This window comes from Hirundo rustica, chromosome 13 (assembly GCF_015227805.2).
Source record: "Hirundo rustica isolate bHirRus1 chromosome 13, bHirRus1.pri.v3, whole genome shotgun sequence".
Lineage (NCBI taxonomy): Eukaryota > Metazoa > Chordata > Aves > Passeriformes > Hirundinidae > Hirundo > Hirundo rustica.
In genome coordinates, this window is record NC_053462.1 from 4,441,232 (window position 1) to 4,455,848 (window position 14,617).

The 14,617-nt window shown below is 42.0% G+C and overlaps 1 protein-coding gene across 4 annotated transcripts in view; it reads left to right on the forward strand.

Moving 5' to 3' along the window:
• The window catches only part of RORA (RAR related orphan receptor A), a 406,637-nt gene that overhangs the window by 303,215 nt on the left and 88,805 nt on the right, over nucleotides 1-14,617 (forward strand). The gene's annotated exons all lie outside the window — the stretch shown is intronic.

A 14,617-nucleotide genomic window follows, 5' to 3' on the forward strand; every position in this document is an offset into this window, starting at 1 on the left:
ATTGCCAAAATGCTATGTCTTTGTGTATGTTGCTTAACTGGGGGAGTGGGAGAGCAAGGAGGGAGAACTGTGCAGACAGCATTTCAGAAACTTTGCCAGATATGAGTTACAGTTTGGAGTACAGGTGATTTTTGAGGTTTACATGGGTCAAACCATAGTGACAGACACTTTGGTTTGAGTTCTTAAACGTCAGCTGCTTGTGTGATTTGCACAAGATGGTCATCTGCTTACCCAAACTATGCCACACACAAATTCCTTCCGCAAAATTCTTCATTAAACTGAAGGACTCAGGAAAAATGGTGCCTGGTGTTAGTTTGGTGTAGAGGAATACTTAAATCTTCTCTTGTGTCTTAGTAGTTGTGTTCCAGTTGAAAACACAAGAAAAAATACAGTGCATTCACAATAAGACAAAACTACACCGTTTTTCTGTAATGCCACCATTTGAATTACCTGTATATTCACTAGAAAGGAAGAGTTAAAATATGTGTGCCTTGGCGTATAGTGATGTGCTGCTTAGTGCACATTGAAATGAGCGTCCCAGTATTGAAATAACCCTTTTTCTAAATATGTTTTATGCAGGGGAGGAGAGAGAGAGAGAGAGGCTGTGTCAGTAACAAAATTACATCCTGCAGTGTGAATACCTTTGAGCTGAGTGTAAATATCCATTGCTACCTTGTCTCTTGCTTTTAAAACACATGGTATAACTTTGATTTGGTCTTCAACCCCACTGCAGTCACCTTGCCTTAAATTACTTTATTGTCTGGGATTGGATTCACAGTTCACTTGATCAAAGGAATAGATCTCACCTAAACAGAAGTTACCGTTTTAAGGGATTGCATTTGGGACTTTGGGAAGTTTCCTTTCTTTACCTCACTGCCATTAATAGTTAGATTCTCAAACTGAACTAGAACTGAACCTTCAACGAGTTATTGTAAAAAACATAAGTGAATTAAAAAGGAAGCCTTGACCAAGAGGATGATGATTTGGCTGGAAAAATTAAGACTTGTGAGGCATTTTTGTTATCTGGTTTAGCTTCCCCTGCGTGTATAAGAGGCTTTTGTTTAAAGTGAGCACAAACTATCAGTTGTGAGGTGCAGCACTGTCACTTGCTGTACAACAGACTGGCTAGACACACCCTCAAAGCAAAGCAATTTCCTCTTTCTTTTTTTTCTTCTTTGTTTTTTGAGGTGTTTACCACCGACTTCAAGAGCCAGTTGAAGAGCGGGGGTATTCTTGCAGTTTTTTGGAAATTCACACAAGACTTTATTTAATCTCTGTGCAACAGGGGTAGGGAAACCTCTGGTTTCAGAAAGCCGCTACATGACCAAAGGCATTTAGTGATTTCCTCTTAGATAAAGGCATCAGTTGATAACCATCCTTCTCATCAATGTTTGTCTGAAGAACTGTTTCATTATCTTTGTTATGTTACCTAACTGATATGGAGGTGTGATACTTGCTGGCTGTAAAGAGCTTTACAGATAAGGCAAGTTTCCTGTTTAAAGTCTTCACATTTCTTTCGCTCTGGCTCTTTTTTCCTTTTCCCTGCCTATATTGGTGGCTTAGTCCACCGTTACGGTCCTTGAAGTAAAGGTGGAAGTAAAGAGGTCATTCAAAAAGGTAGTTTTACATCTTCTTGAATGTTTGAGGACATAAGGGTACTAAAGGCTGGCTGAAAGTAATTTTCCTGTTAAACAGGGCTTTAGATATTTCAAAAAATATTTCACTGAAGGTCTCAATTTTTTCCCTGCAGTTTTCAGAAGGGGAGGTAAGAAAAGGCCTTGTTAACTCAGAGCAGGGTGAGTTGTCCTTCATGTGGGATGGTGGTGGCATGACTTTAAGAGCTGACCTAGAAATGAGGCAGTTCAGGTACTTCAACCTTAAATTTCCACGTCCTGTCAACAGGACTTCACCACCTCACTGTCAGCTGTTTTGAGAGTACATTTTAGCACAAAATCTTGTCTTTAGAAGCAGTAATGTAAATTTCGCTGGAACAGTTTGTCTTTGAAAAGCCAACAATGTTGACACCAAAAAATCCCTGTTCTAAGAGGGAACCTTTTAAAAGACACAGAGAACCTTAACTTGAGAACAAGTAATGTGGGAAGTTACTGTTATTCTTTGTGAAACTAATAGCTGGCAGCCCCTGTTTTCAAAAGAAATTCCCTTTACTATGGGTTCATTTGCTGCTTTTCACTGCTGTTGGAGGGGAGGTTGTGTGACAGCATTGCAGTGGGAACCCAGCTCCTGCTTTATAAATAAACTGCTTTCTTCACTCCAGATTAGATCAGCAGTTGAACTTGGGGTCCAGCCTAGCAAGCGGTGTTGTGTTCTAGGAAGGTTTACATGTAACTGCTAATTTCCTTTTCTCAAGATCCTGAGATCACAAAGCTGAGCATTTCAGCGTGATGGATCCTTTACTGTATGTTCTGCATAAGCAGAAAAGACTCTGCATATCTGTTCTGGGTAGAGGTTGTCCAGTAAATCCTATTTTTTCTGTTGTGTCAGATTTGGCTTGCCTGTTCCAAATGGCTTCATGGCACTGGTATAGCTGCCTCCATGATGCTTTTCTCCAAGTCAGGCTTGGAAGTGCTCATTTTGTCAACCAAATGGTCTATTCTGGAGGTAGGAAGAGAAACAGAGGCTTCAGCTGAAGTAGGGAGGCAAATTGTGTTTAAAGGAAATACCACAGGAGCTGAATGATGGCCGTTTTCATATTAGATCCATTAAATCTCTGAAATTTCTGTTTGCTTCCAGTGAGATTGTAACACATCACACCTCTACTTCCATGCATCAAGATAAGCATGCCTAGATTGTAAAATTAGAGTATGAGTTCTTAGCCTCTTTCAAAAGAGCATTTCTAGGTTAGTCCAAGAATCTCCGTGCAACAACAGCTACCAGCTGAAATCTGACACTGTCTATGCTCTGAACATACCATATTAATAAAAACAACCTTTTTCTTTTTACTAGAAGCCTTCACTTCTCTAATTGCTGCAGCCTTCATTTTCCTCACAAAACTTTTCCCCTCGAAGACATGATCAAAGACAGGTGCAGTGACATTAAAAAAAATGGGAAAGTCGTGTATCTTTTGGAATCGGTAGAAAAGCTGCCCTTGGCTTTAGAGCCAGCAGAGCCACTTCAGAGCCACTTTGTTCACTGTCAAGTGCTGTAGCTTCTCCTTTATTCTCACTGTGGTACAGCATACTATATTTAGTTGTTTTTCACTCTATTATAAAAGTATTCATTTTGATAAGGAAAGAAACCAGGATCTTATCAGACTATTTGCCAGTGAAGTCGGGGTAATAGAGGTCTCCCAAAATGCCCTCTCTGTGTGTTAGTTCTCTTTACTTTGTGTTATCAAATGCAGCACTCTTGCTGCTTGAAAATGAATTTCAAAACAGTGTCTTTGTTCCTAATTTTAAAAGAAATAGCAATAATTCTGTGAGCTGTTCTATTTAACACTTCATTGATTATTTATTATAAATGCAAATCCTAAGCAACTTGATTTTTAGTGCATTTTTGTCAGACGATTTTTTTCAATTTAATTTTGGGTGCTTAGTGCTGAGAAAACTATTTTTCATTTCGTTTCTAACCATGTGTTTTCATGGAAACAAACCATCTAGAACACATTGTATTTCTATGAAAACACAAGCTTATTAAATGTCAAACAGTTTATGTTTTCCTGGCAGTCATCTTGAAATTGGCACATTCACTGTGTCAGTGTTCTATGATGTAAGTTTAAAACTGTCACATTGTCAATGTTCAGACATTAGAAGGTCTGAAGTCTCACACGAGGGGGAGGAGGAATTAGGCTCTTGTCAATGAGCAGGTGGTGATAATTTAGGCACGTTTGTTTGAGGTTTGTATTAAGTTAATAGAAACTCTCTTAGTGTGAGTATCCTCAAATATTTAAGCTGATAAAGAGGTGGCGTCAGTGTTGAAGTCAGAGTCATTTGTGCTTACTAAGGGCTGACTATAAATATCAGGGTTGCTGGTGGAGCTTGAAGTGTCTTTGCACATTTAACTTTATCACTCAGCTCATGCGTTGCAGACACAGCTTTAAAAAGCAGCGAAGCTGGGAGGCACTGCACTCCTGGCTGTCCATGCCCTGTGCCCCTGGAGCTGCTGCATCCTTAGGGCTGCTTCCCTGGTTTGCAATTGCAGCTGAGGCTGAAAACCTCCTTTGAGAGCAAGGCTGGCTCCGGGAAGAGAGAGGAGCCTCCTGGGTGAGTTCCTGGCCCAGTGCAGTGCCAGTGAGGAGGGGCGTGCTGGATGAGCCGTGGTTGATCAGGAGGTGATCCTGGTTTATGGACACTGCACTCACATCCCGGTCTGTCACCTCTCTGCTGGCAGGGGAGGCGGGCATCAGGCTGTTAAATAAAAGATGAAGGAAGCATTTGATGCATCTGGAACAAAATGCACAGGTCACAGTAGAGAGGGTTTTATCTTCGCTAAGATAGGAAATACTGGTACAAGAAAATCCCTTTTAGCTCTCCAGCCCCCATCATCCTTACACTTCAAACAGTACCCACTGCACTAGCACCCCACTAAGCTTGACATTTCCAATATATGTGGACTAACAGGCGGTAAAAATAATTTTGCGTTTATCATGCTGCGCTGTATTTTATAGAACAAACTGTTGTTGATTTTTTGGTTGAATTCAATATGACTCTACTCACATGCAAAAATCTTCAGGATTAATTTATGAGTTTAGTTGCATACATTATCCTTTCACATTATGCAAATAATTAAGGAGAAAATAGCTATTTAGCTTATTTATTATCTCTATAGGGAAAATGTACACATTTTACATGCATGTTTCAACTATATTTCATCTTCTTGTGATTGTGAAAAAGCCTTTAATATATTTCTTTACCATGAATTTTAAATTTCACAGTGGAATTAGCTAAATGGTTTGTTTTGCACCCTAATGGATGGGATTTAAATCCAGTTTTTCACATCACACAAGAAACATCTTTCAATATTCTTTTGACTCTCTTCCATGCACCAAAACCAGAGACAATTTCTCATTGTTGGAAATTGAGTTTAAAGTAGTAAAGATGCTCTAAGCTCCTTACTCAGAGTTTTTCTAACAGCTTTGAAACTCCCTCCGGGGGTTTCTACACTTGCACCTGTGTGGAGTCTCAGCAGGAGCAGTGAGAAAGCCCCGTTCCTGGTCAGCCCTTGGTGGCTGAGATCTGGCTGAGATCTGTGAGGTGTTCTTGGTTCTTCCCTTCACAGCTCAGATCTCAGAACCCGGCTCTGACCTGTGGCTAATGACAGACATCACCTGGTGACAAGCTCAATGGCTCGTGAAATCCCGGCCCCTGGGGCACGTGCTGGTTATTTATTGTTATGCACACACACACAAAGCACATAGGGAATTTATCACTTTCCAATATCCCTGACTAAAATGGGTGTTTGGTTATCTGAAAGAGGCACTGAATGTTTACAGAGATTTGCATAAGAGCCATTTTTCATTTCCCCTTGCTGATGGACACAGTGGATTTGTGAGCCTGGCTCTATTCTGCTACAATTGCCAGTAATTTTTGTATGTCGACCTCCATGTGTAAGTGTCATAGATCTTGCCTTGTATATCAGAATGCATCAGGTGTGTTGGTGAAGCTATCATTTAATTTTAAAGGAAGGATGAAATTATATGAATGGTGCTGAGCCATGGTGTCATAAACTTTGCACTGCCTAGACTCTGTATTTCTACTGTGATCCTGTCTCCATATAATAGCAGAATAATTTTCTGATTTTTCCCCAGAATAGCTTTTCTCTCTGTGTTATCTCTTATGCTAAGGGTGTTACTAAAGGAAATTGTGATTTCTTAGCCTCTCCTGTGAGCCAGAGGGAGATTTACTGGAGATGTATGAATATCTGTTTTTTTTAATGTTGATACAGTCTGTGCAAACATCTCTGTACATGTTTACAACTTACTCATATCTGAACTTGGGATAAAGTCATGCAGATGAAGGGGAATGGATGTAACACTGCATAGCACTTGCCCCAGAGGATCTGACATCCACAGTGTTTGGGGTTGGTCTGTTTGTGGGCTTTGGAGTACATGGGGTGTGGTGGCTGGAAGCCTCTTGCAGTGCATTCCATATTGTCTGCGAGGGCATCTTGAATCCACTTTCCTCAGAAAGGGACCCTGTCCTGTCCATGTGTCCTTGGGCCACTGCTACAAACGGAAGTAAGGGAAGTGATGAGGACAAGTGCTACAAAGCATCTCCTGATGCTAACTCTGCTCTGGGAGGCACCACTCAAAAGATGAAAGGGCAGTTTGTGTATGGGATGGAAAATCTCCCAGCCAAGGGGGTATTTGCTGTACCAGCTCTGCTAACCCACCTTTGGCAAGTGTCCTTGTTTGCCTCTAGCCTTTCTGTTCTCTGGGAATGGTCCCCATGGCTGCTGCCCATCTCAGTCCCTCGTGGGAACAGATGGCTCCTCTCTGCTCCAGAGGCCTCCTGTGTGCACAGATGCACTGTCAGGGGAAGAGCTCTGGGAAAGGACGAGGTGTTCGTTCCTTACACTGTAAAATGACAGCTGGAGGTTAATCATATCATACTTATAGCAATGCCTCTGTTCACAATATACTGGAGAATGCTCTTTATATTGTTCTTCAGTTTGTAAAGGCAAGTCAGATTGATCTTCTGGGTTTTAGTTCCTATTTCTGTGGTGTAGCATATCCAGTATAAGAACCTCAAGTCCATTCCACTATTTAAAGAAGTGCTGGAATTCATGATCAGTAGTAGTAGTTGTTATTATATAAATTACCACATACAGAGAAAACATTTAGTAGGGTGAAAGGGAGAAAGGCTGTTTGGTGTCCCCTGCACATCATAAAAATGATCAGTGAAATGCGACTTTTAATGCTCCATTGTTCATGTATGGATTCAGGCCCAAAAGCTACATTGCTCATTTTGGATTTTATTGCTTGCGGTGCTCAGAGCAATGGAGATATACAGAGAAAAGCAGAAAACAAGGAGGTGCACCATGAAGAAAGGCTTTCCACACAGAACCCAATTCTTTTGCAGGTGTACACGTGTGACCTTTTTCTTGTCATTATCTGTGCATACAGAGCCTCTGATTCAGAAATTGTTTTGGCAGTGTAATGTGCTGCAGTAAAGCTTTTGCTGCCTTGGCTTACTCGCTCAAAATTAGCCCTAGTAAATACTAACTTGGTGTGATTTGTACAGTGCTGACAATGTGTTGCTTGGCTGAGTAACTTGTAAAAAAGACTGCAATGATTAGCTCCTACAAGTTCACATTTTCTTTCACATTTGAATATATGGATTGTCATTTGCTGCCAGGCTCTGCCTAAGTGTGTCAGTAGTTCCTCACATTGACTTTTGAGTCCACTGAACTGCTCTTCGATCTCTGGTGCCTCCATCCATTTGCATGCCTATGGTGAGCTAAATCCACGTGCTCCTACCCAGCTTCTTTTATAGTGTCACACAGGAATGGGGCTGCAGAATCTCCTCAGATTCCGGGATGACGTGTTTTCCTCTGAGTCACTGTTTCTCTTCTGCGTCAGCCCTGGTTCATTCTCTGATGTCAGTCAACTTTGTTTCTTCACCCCAAAAGCATTTAATAGTATTAGGGAGTATTTATTTATGTTTAGGTCATCACACCTTTGTTGTTCCTTTGGAAAGTTTAATCTAAACACTGCTGCCCTTTTTGGTCATTACTTTCCTAGCTCTGTTTGTTGGCAGTGAAAAGTGTGTCCTTTTCCTTCTTAATTTTCAGTGGAAACAGGAAGCCCAAGCAGAGAATGCCTCTTCTTTTTCTTTCCCCTCAGAATTCCAATGTATTTATCTTTCATCTTGTTTCTCAATGCTCTTTTGCAGACATATTGTTATTGAGGTGAATGAGAAGAGTCATGGACAATGACTGTATTATGGCTTATATGTTAATGTGTTTTTCTTTCTTTACATTTTCATTTTTAATGTTACATTTCTTTTTTGTTTGAAAAGAATACATTTTAAAATTTTAGAATTTACAGAAACCTTACACCTGGAAATGTGATGACTTGTCTGGGAAGGTACAAACAATGGTGGTTGGTGCACCTGAGAATTTTGGTTTTCAGTCCTTCACTTAGACAAGCTGGTGCTGAGAGACCTTTAATTTATGTTGCCAGCATAGTGAAACAACCACAAGAACTTCACTGTAATATCCTTTTAAACAGTATTTTTCATCCACCTCTAATGAAAGGTGTCTGTTTTATGTTGCTGCCTGTTCATCATTCCTTGGACACCTGCAGCCTCAGTTATTTCTTAAATCGGAGTTAACCTTCTAATGTAAGCCTGCTCTCCTTTCTTCCTTGCTTAAACCTATTATTCCATAAACCAAGCAGTCCAGTCACCTGTGAGCACACGGTGGAGCATTTAACATCTATCACCTGTGCGTGCTGTTCCTTGGAGCAGTGGATTTTCACCACATCTTTGGGAACACAGGAGCAAAGTGCCCAACTCATCTGAACTATTCATTATGTGCTCAGGGGTTTGCTTTATGTTTTCCCTCCCTGGCTTAGGACTGCACATTGTTCTCTAATTCATTCTGTAGTCAAGAATGGGACAATTAGCCACAAACTCACAAGCTCTGGCAGATGATTAATCAAAAAAAAAAAAAAAAAAAAAAATTAACTTTGGCTGATAATGCCTCTCTGTGAATTATGAGCTGGCTGTAAGCCAGGGAATGCTCCTATTGTCCCCTGTACAGAGGGCCCATCCTTCCTGGCTCAAGTGCACCAGAAGTAGTAACATTTTTCATCTTAGAGAATTTTAACCATTGCGCTCTTGAGCTTTTTAACTCCTTAGCGCAGTGTTTGTGAATGTCTCTTAGCCAGCTACTCTATAATCCTCAGGAAAAAAACAAATCTAATTCCTTTGTATTTCAGTGTAATTTGGCAGACAAAGGGGGAGGTGGTAAGTAAAGTTTAAAGCATTTAGGTACATAGCCACATTGCAAAATCTTATTGCTATACCTACAAAGGTTTTAATTAAAAATGTCAGCCACAACAAAATTCCTGTGTAGGCCTCTGCCAGTGATTGCTAATCAGTTTCCATCTGTGCTTTGGTATTGACACGTAGCCAAGTTCCTGTGAAGGGAATATTTACGTTACTTTTACTGTTGGTACTCTTTTCTGTAATGTTTTCCTAGGCCCCAGTGCTGTACCTGCCCTGTGCCCAGCTAACAAGGAACACTTCTGGTTGTGGAGGATTAGTGATTCCAAAAGCACTTGAATGACATTAACAATTACCTGCTGCAAATGTATTTATTCCTGGGGAAAGGAATCACGGCTTTGCTTCCTAAACACACCCTGGTTTGCTTACTAATAAGTATTGTGAACTGCTCCTCTGAGCTTGGATTTGTCAGCTCAGACCTCTGGAAGTCTTTCTGGATGACAGTGCAAATCTGTAGTTCTGCTTGGAAACAAGTGTCATTTCCACAGGGAGCCTAGACAGAATGGTTTTTCCCCCTGAAAAACACTGTGATGAAACCCATGCTGCATAAAACCTGGTTTTGCTTTGAGGAGGAGGATTAGTGTGTCTGCTTCTCATAATTACTTATCTGTACTGGCACACATATGGAATTTTCTTCCATCAGCAAAAGGATTTCTAGTAAAGTAGAGAGGTGAAGAGCAAAGGCATTACAAAAGAGCAAGAGCTTGGGACGGCCTTGTGTGCTTTTTAGCTCTTTGTTGGATAATTCCTGATTCCAATATTGTACTTTTCAAATTTGATGTTGAAAAAAAAAAAAAATTTAAATTGCCATTATAGGCAAATGGAAAAATACTCAGGACATAGAGTGAACCTCTGGGGCAATAATAGTTAAAGGTTGTTGCCAAGACTTTACACAGTGCTCTGAAACTTTCATTAATATTTTATTTAATTCCTGATCAGCACATGGAGCTTGGCCCATTTCAGGACTGATTTGGTGGGCTTCCAATACAGGAGCCATAGCTTAGTTGAGTATTTATTATGAAGAGGCTCATGTAGGATAAAATTAGTGTTTAAATTTACTTTCTTTCTCATATTTCACATTAACAGTTCCAAGGATTAATTTATAGGACTCAGTAGTGACGGCTAGGGGAAAAAAAAGAAAAGTAGTCAAATTAAGTATAAATTAAAAGGTATTTTGTAGTAACTTGTTGAGTCTTGGCATAGGCTTGGCTGCTCTTATTTGTAGTTAAGCTAAGCTAACTGAGGAAGGAAAAAGAAAAGTTCAGGAATCAGTGTCTCAAGGAGATCATACCTGGCAGTCAGAACCAGTCTGTCCTTCGGGAGCGTGTTGGCTGCACAAGTTGTGTGAAAAATGACAAGTGCCAAATTTTGGGCAGAATTTGTCCACCTGTGGGATCGTATCGAGGGTTGCTCTCCTTACTGGCAGAGGCAAGCACTGCACAGCTTTTGGTAGCTCAGAACCTGAACTCGGCAGAGAAGCACGCTTATCCCTAGAAGGAGAACCAAGACACAAAAGCGAAGGGATGCAAATCCTTTCCCAGCTCCCAGCTGTGCTGTTGTGTGAATGTGCCCCACACCCTTTGGGCAAAATCAGCCTGATTTAGCCCTGCTCAGCAATTTCGAGTGCTTTGGGTTTTTCTGTTGCGGTTTGGGGGCAGTTGGGGGTTTTTGGTTTTTGGAGCTGCCTCAGGAGCTGTTCTCCAGCGGCAGTGGAGGGCTGTGTTCCTGCTGTGCTGCTGCTCCAAGCTTGATCCCTGATCCCTGGCTGCTGCTCGAGCTCCTCTGTCCGAGGGGCACGGGAGCTTTTCCTCCTGCACAGGCAAGCCACAGGCCAGGGGAACACTCTCAGCTCTTCTCCTCTTTCTTCAAGCTCCTGGTCCCGTGCTGCTTAGCGGCCCCAGCAGCCCCAGCTTCAGCCGCGTGTTCCCCTGTGCTGCGAGCGTCCTTGGTGCTGGCTATCCCTCCCCTCAGAGACAGCTTTCCAATTGTTTCGCACACCCACTGGGTCCTACTTGTTTCCCAAGTATGCTTCTTATTTTTCTTTTTAGCTGCTGGCAACATCTGCAAATAGGGAAACTTCTGGCACTGTCAGCTAATTGAAATTTCTGTGGGACAAAGTAGCCCCTGCTGACACTTCAGTTTAGCTGCTTTCCTTTCTATTAGCAACTTTTTGTTGTGCAGATATCCAGGCTGTAAGAAACGTACTGCTTTTAGGTAGAGCTTTAATACAGACTGCTTTAGGAGGGAACAAGTAATGTTGATTGATGATGCTGATGAATGTTCTTTTTGTGTTAATGATAACCATTTCCAGTCAGAAAATATTTTTCTACTGTATTACTCAGACTTTGCAAAATTTTTTCTCTCCTCCTTACTACAGAACTCAATCAGATACTTCATAAATCTGATCCTTTCCCCTCTGTCCATCCTCCTGTCATGAAATCCAGGCTTGTCCTTACTAATAGCTGCTTCACAAAACATAAAATGACTTTGGAAAGCCTCTCTTCCCTTCTTTCCTTAATAGAAAGCCTTTCACATTATTGTTTATAGAGAAGAACATAGTTATATTTATTATTAGGAAAGATATTTTCCGTGCAGAAGGCCAGGCCCTGCCACTGCCAAAAGAATCACTCTGGTATTTTGGAAGGAGACTTGAGAGAAGGTAAGACTATGGTTTGTGGTGAGGGAAAAAAATCAGGCACCTGAAACATTCCCTGCTGCAAAGGAGACCTTTGTGATGTTGTTCAAGACTTTCCGGATTGGGATTGCCCCTGGTAGGCTGCAGTGGACCATTGTGGTTCACCACTGCGTTCTGTAATTACTCGAGGAATACTAAAATAAAGTAAAACAGCGGCAGTATTTTCAGCCAGGAAAGTTTGTATTACAGTAAAGAACAACTAGCACAGGTAACAACAGCAGCCCCCTCAGCAGAGCACAAGCTTGGTGTGTTCCAGATGAAGAATGTGCTACCACAGCTGGGCTGCTGCTTCAAATCACCATACCTGGAGGTGTGAAAACCTGTGCTGAGGTTTGACTGAGACACATGTGCAAACTGATTGACCACTGATACCTGAATTGACCTGAATAAAGGACACACAGAGTGGCCATAGATCTCTAAGTGGAAAGGAGAGCTGACAGTATAGAGCCTCTGAAATCTGAGTCTCACCAAAATCTGCTTTGGTAATGCAAAATTTTTAGACTAAAAACAAAATATCTCTCTTTCTTTAAATCCAGGCTGTCTTTATGCACCCCCAAGTGACAAAATAGGCCTGATTGTTTTTTCATTTCTGTTTTTTTTAAACCTCCAGCAGTCACCTTTAAGAATCTGACCCTTATTCTTTGTGCTAGGGAGATAATTACTCATTCTCAATTGCTATCCCTAGGACCAGTTAATGAATGCTACATAATGAACAGAAGTAGGGCAACTGGATGAGAACAATGCACAGGTGGGTAAGAAGACTTCATTTGGTGAGAAGATAATGAACATGAGGACTTGTGGTTTGTCTAAATACCACCCTTGCCTCCTCTTCAGATAGCTCCTGCATTGTTTCTGCTCTTCCTCAGTCAGTCTTTCTACTTGTTAAGTGACAAGAGGAGGGTGGTTACAGAGGAAAGAGAGATTGCCTCAACAGAGATTCATCCTGTGTGTGTCTCTCTCTCAGGCCCATCCTAAACATATTTATTTTATGTGCTATCCCGCACCTTTCCAAAATCACTGCTTTCCAGCGCTTGGTTTTATGATCTCTCTGCAAGACTTGTCCCTTTCTTCCTTAACAAAACTGTCCCAAATCTAACTCTTGGAGGAGAAGGCAGGATTGATTCTTGATACATCGATTTATGATGTTAGGAGTGAGAGATAAAGCAAGTGTCCTGGCCCTACCACGGCAGGCCTTGCCATCTGTACTGCACAGCTGCACTTTGATCCACGTTTTCCTGCGCATCTCAGGAACAGGAATCTCTCCCAAGGGACTTGGATAGCCCATACACACATGCAGGAGGGTAACACTGCTGTCCAGCTGAGGAGGATCGATGTATAATCCAGATAAGCATTTCCTGTGCCTCACAGCCCCTGCAGAGCTGCGGTTTGAGTCGCAGTGCATCTGTGTTTTTAAGGCAGCCCTGGCTCATGATGGGACTAGCATTCTGTGAAGTCAGCAGCAGAGGTAAATGGCTCAGTGACAGGAATATTGAATATGACCATAGAGCCAGGCAATTCCTTCTTTCTGCTCTGGGTTTTGTTAACCTGACTGACATGCACAGAAAGGAAATGGGGTCTGAAGGTCTCTGACTTGTTAACCGAAGTATTAATTGCTTAGAAATTGCAAAATTTAGTTTACTAATGAGGTTTCTGATATTCCAAGTGTGGCTTGACTTTCTATAATGTCCTGTTTGAACTGGAACCAAAATTAGTTGAGGTAGAATTTATCTGAGCGTGTCTTCCTGAGACTGTTTTTAAAATTTCACCTAAACCTGTCAAAGGCATGTTTAATACTCAAAATGGCAGAAGCCGTAGCCAGAACAGCTTCCAGCTAGATATGTGGTAGGAACATTACGCACACCATTTGCTAATGCAGGCACGTACAGGCCAGCAATAGTTCCAGAATCTCTGCCAGAAAGCTAATGAGAACATAGTTGGCCATAAACTTTGCTCTGGCCTGGGCAAGGGCATATCTAATTCCAGTTGTCTCATGTCCACTAGGTGCAAAATGGAGCTATCAAAGCAAGTGCCAGAATGAGTTAGAATTTCTTGAGGGTTTGCAATGAGAGAGCGAGACATGATAATTGAAGGAACCTGCCATGGGCTGTGTTTGCATGGGTGTGTGTATGTTTTTCTTGAGCAAACAGGCTGGTTGTGTGTGCCAAGAGCTCGCCACATGTGTGATGGGCTGATGAGGAAATGCTCTGTATGTTCCATTCAGAGCAGATTTGAAGGAGAAAAACTGAAAGCAAGTGTCATCTCTTCTGCAATCGTCCAGGGAAATGTGGAGCAACGGCGTCACACCCAAACCTCGAAAAAGTGACCCAGTCAAAGGCTGCTCTCCCCACTGCTCACGGCCCTGTTCATCCCAAACTAGAAGCCTTTTTTTCCTTGCATAGCACCCTTTGGAATAGGAGTTAACTTTATCTCCCTAAGGATCTGGGAAAAGCGTGCATCTCTCCTGGTGCTCTCCTGGCTTATGATCTCCCAGGCCTTGTCCCATGAAGACAGGGAGACAAATCAAGAGCTGTGACTCAAGAACTCCCTGAATGGGGAAAACTTTCTCTCCTGCTTTTGAACTCTAACCCCTCTTCCTTCCCATGCCCTCTGCTGATAGATTTTAAGATAAACTTTAGAACCTTTGTTTCATCTCCAACAAATCTCCACCGGCAGTCAGCCCTGCCAGATTCAGTGTTGCAGGGCGCAGAACTACTTGGTGAAAATCCAAGAGCAGCCCACAGTGATGATGGGCTATGAAAGGCTCCTTACAGGGAGCCTGGTCTCCTGTGGAGAGTGTTATCCAGGCTGCTCCAACTCAGGGTGTCACAGCATCTTTGACTGTTTTCTTCATGTTCCAGCTGAAAGCTTGCTGATAAGCAAGCTGGATGTGCTATTTGTAGTCCAGGTATAAGCACGTTTGGAGCTTGCTTGAGCATTCCTACAGGACACTGGCTTT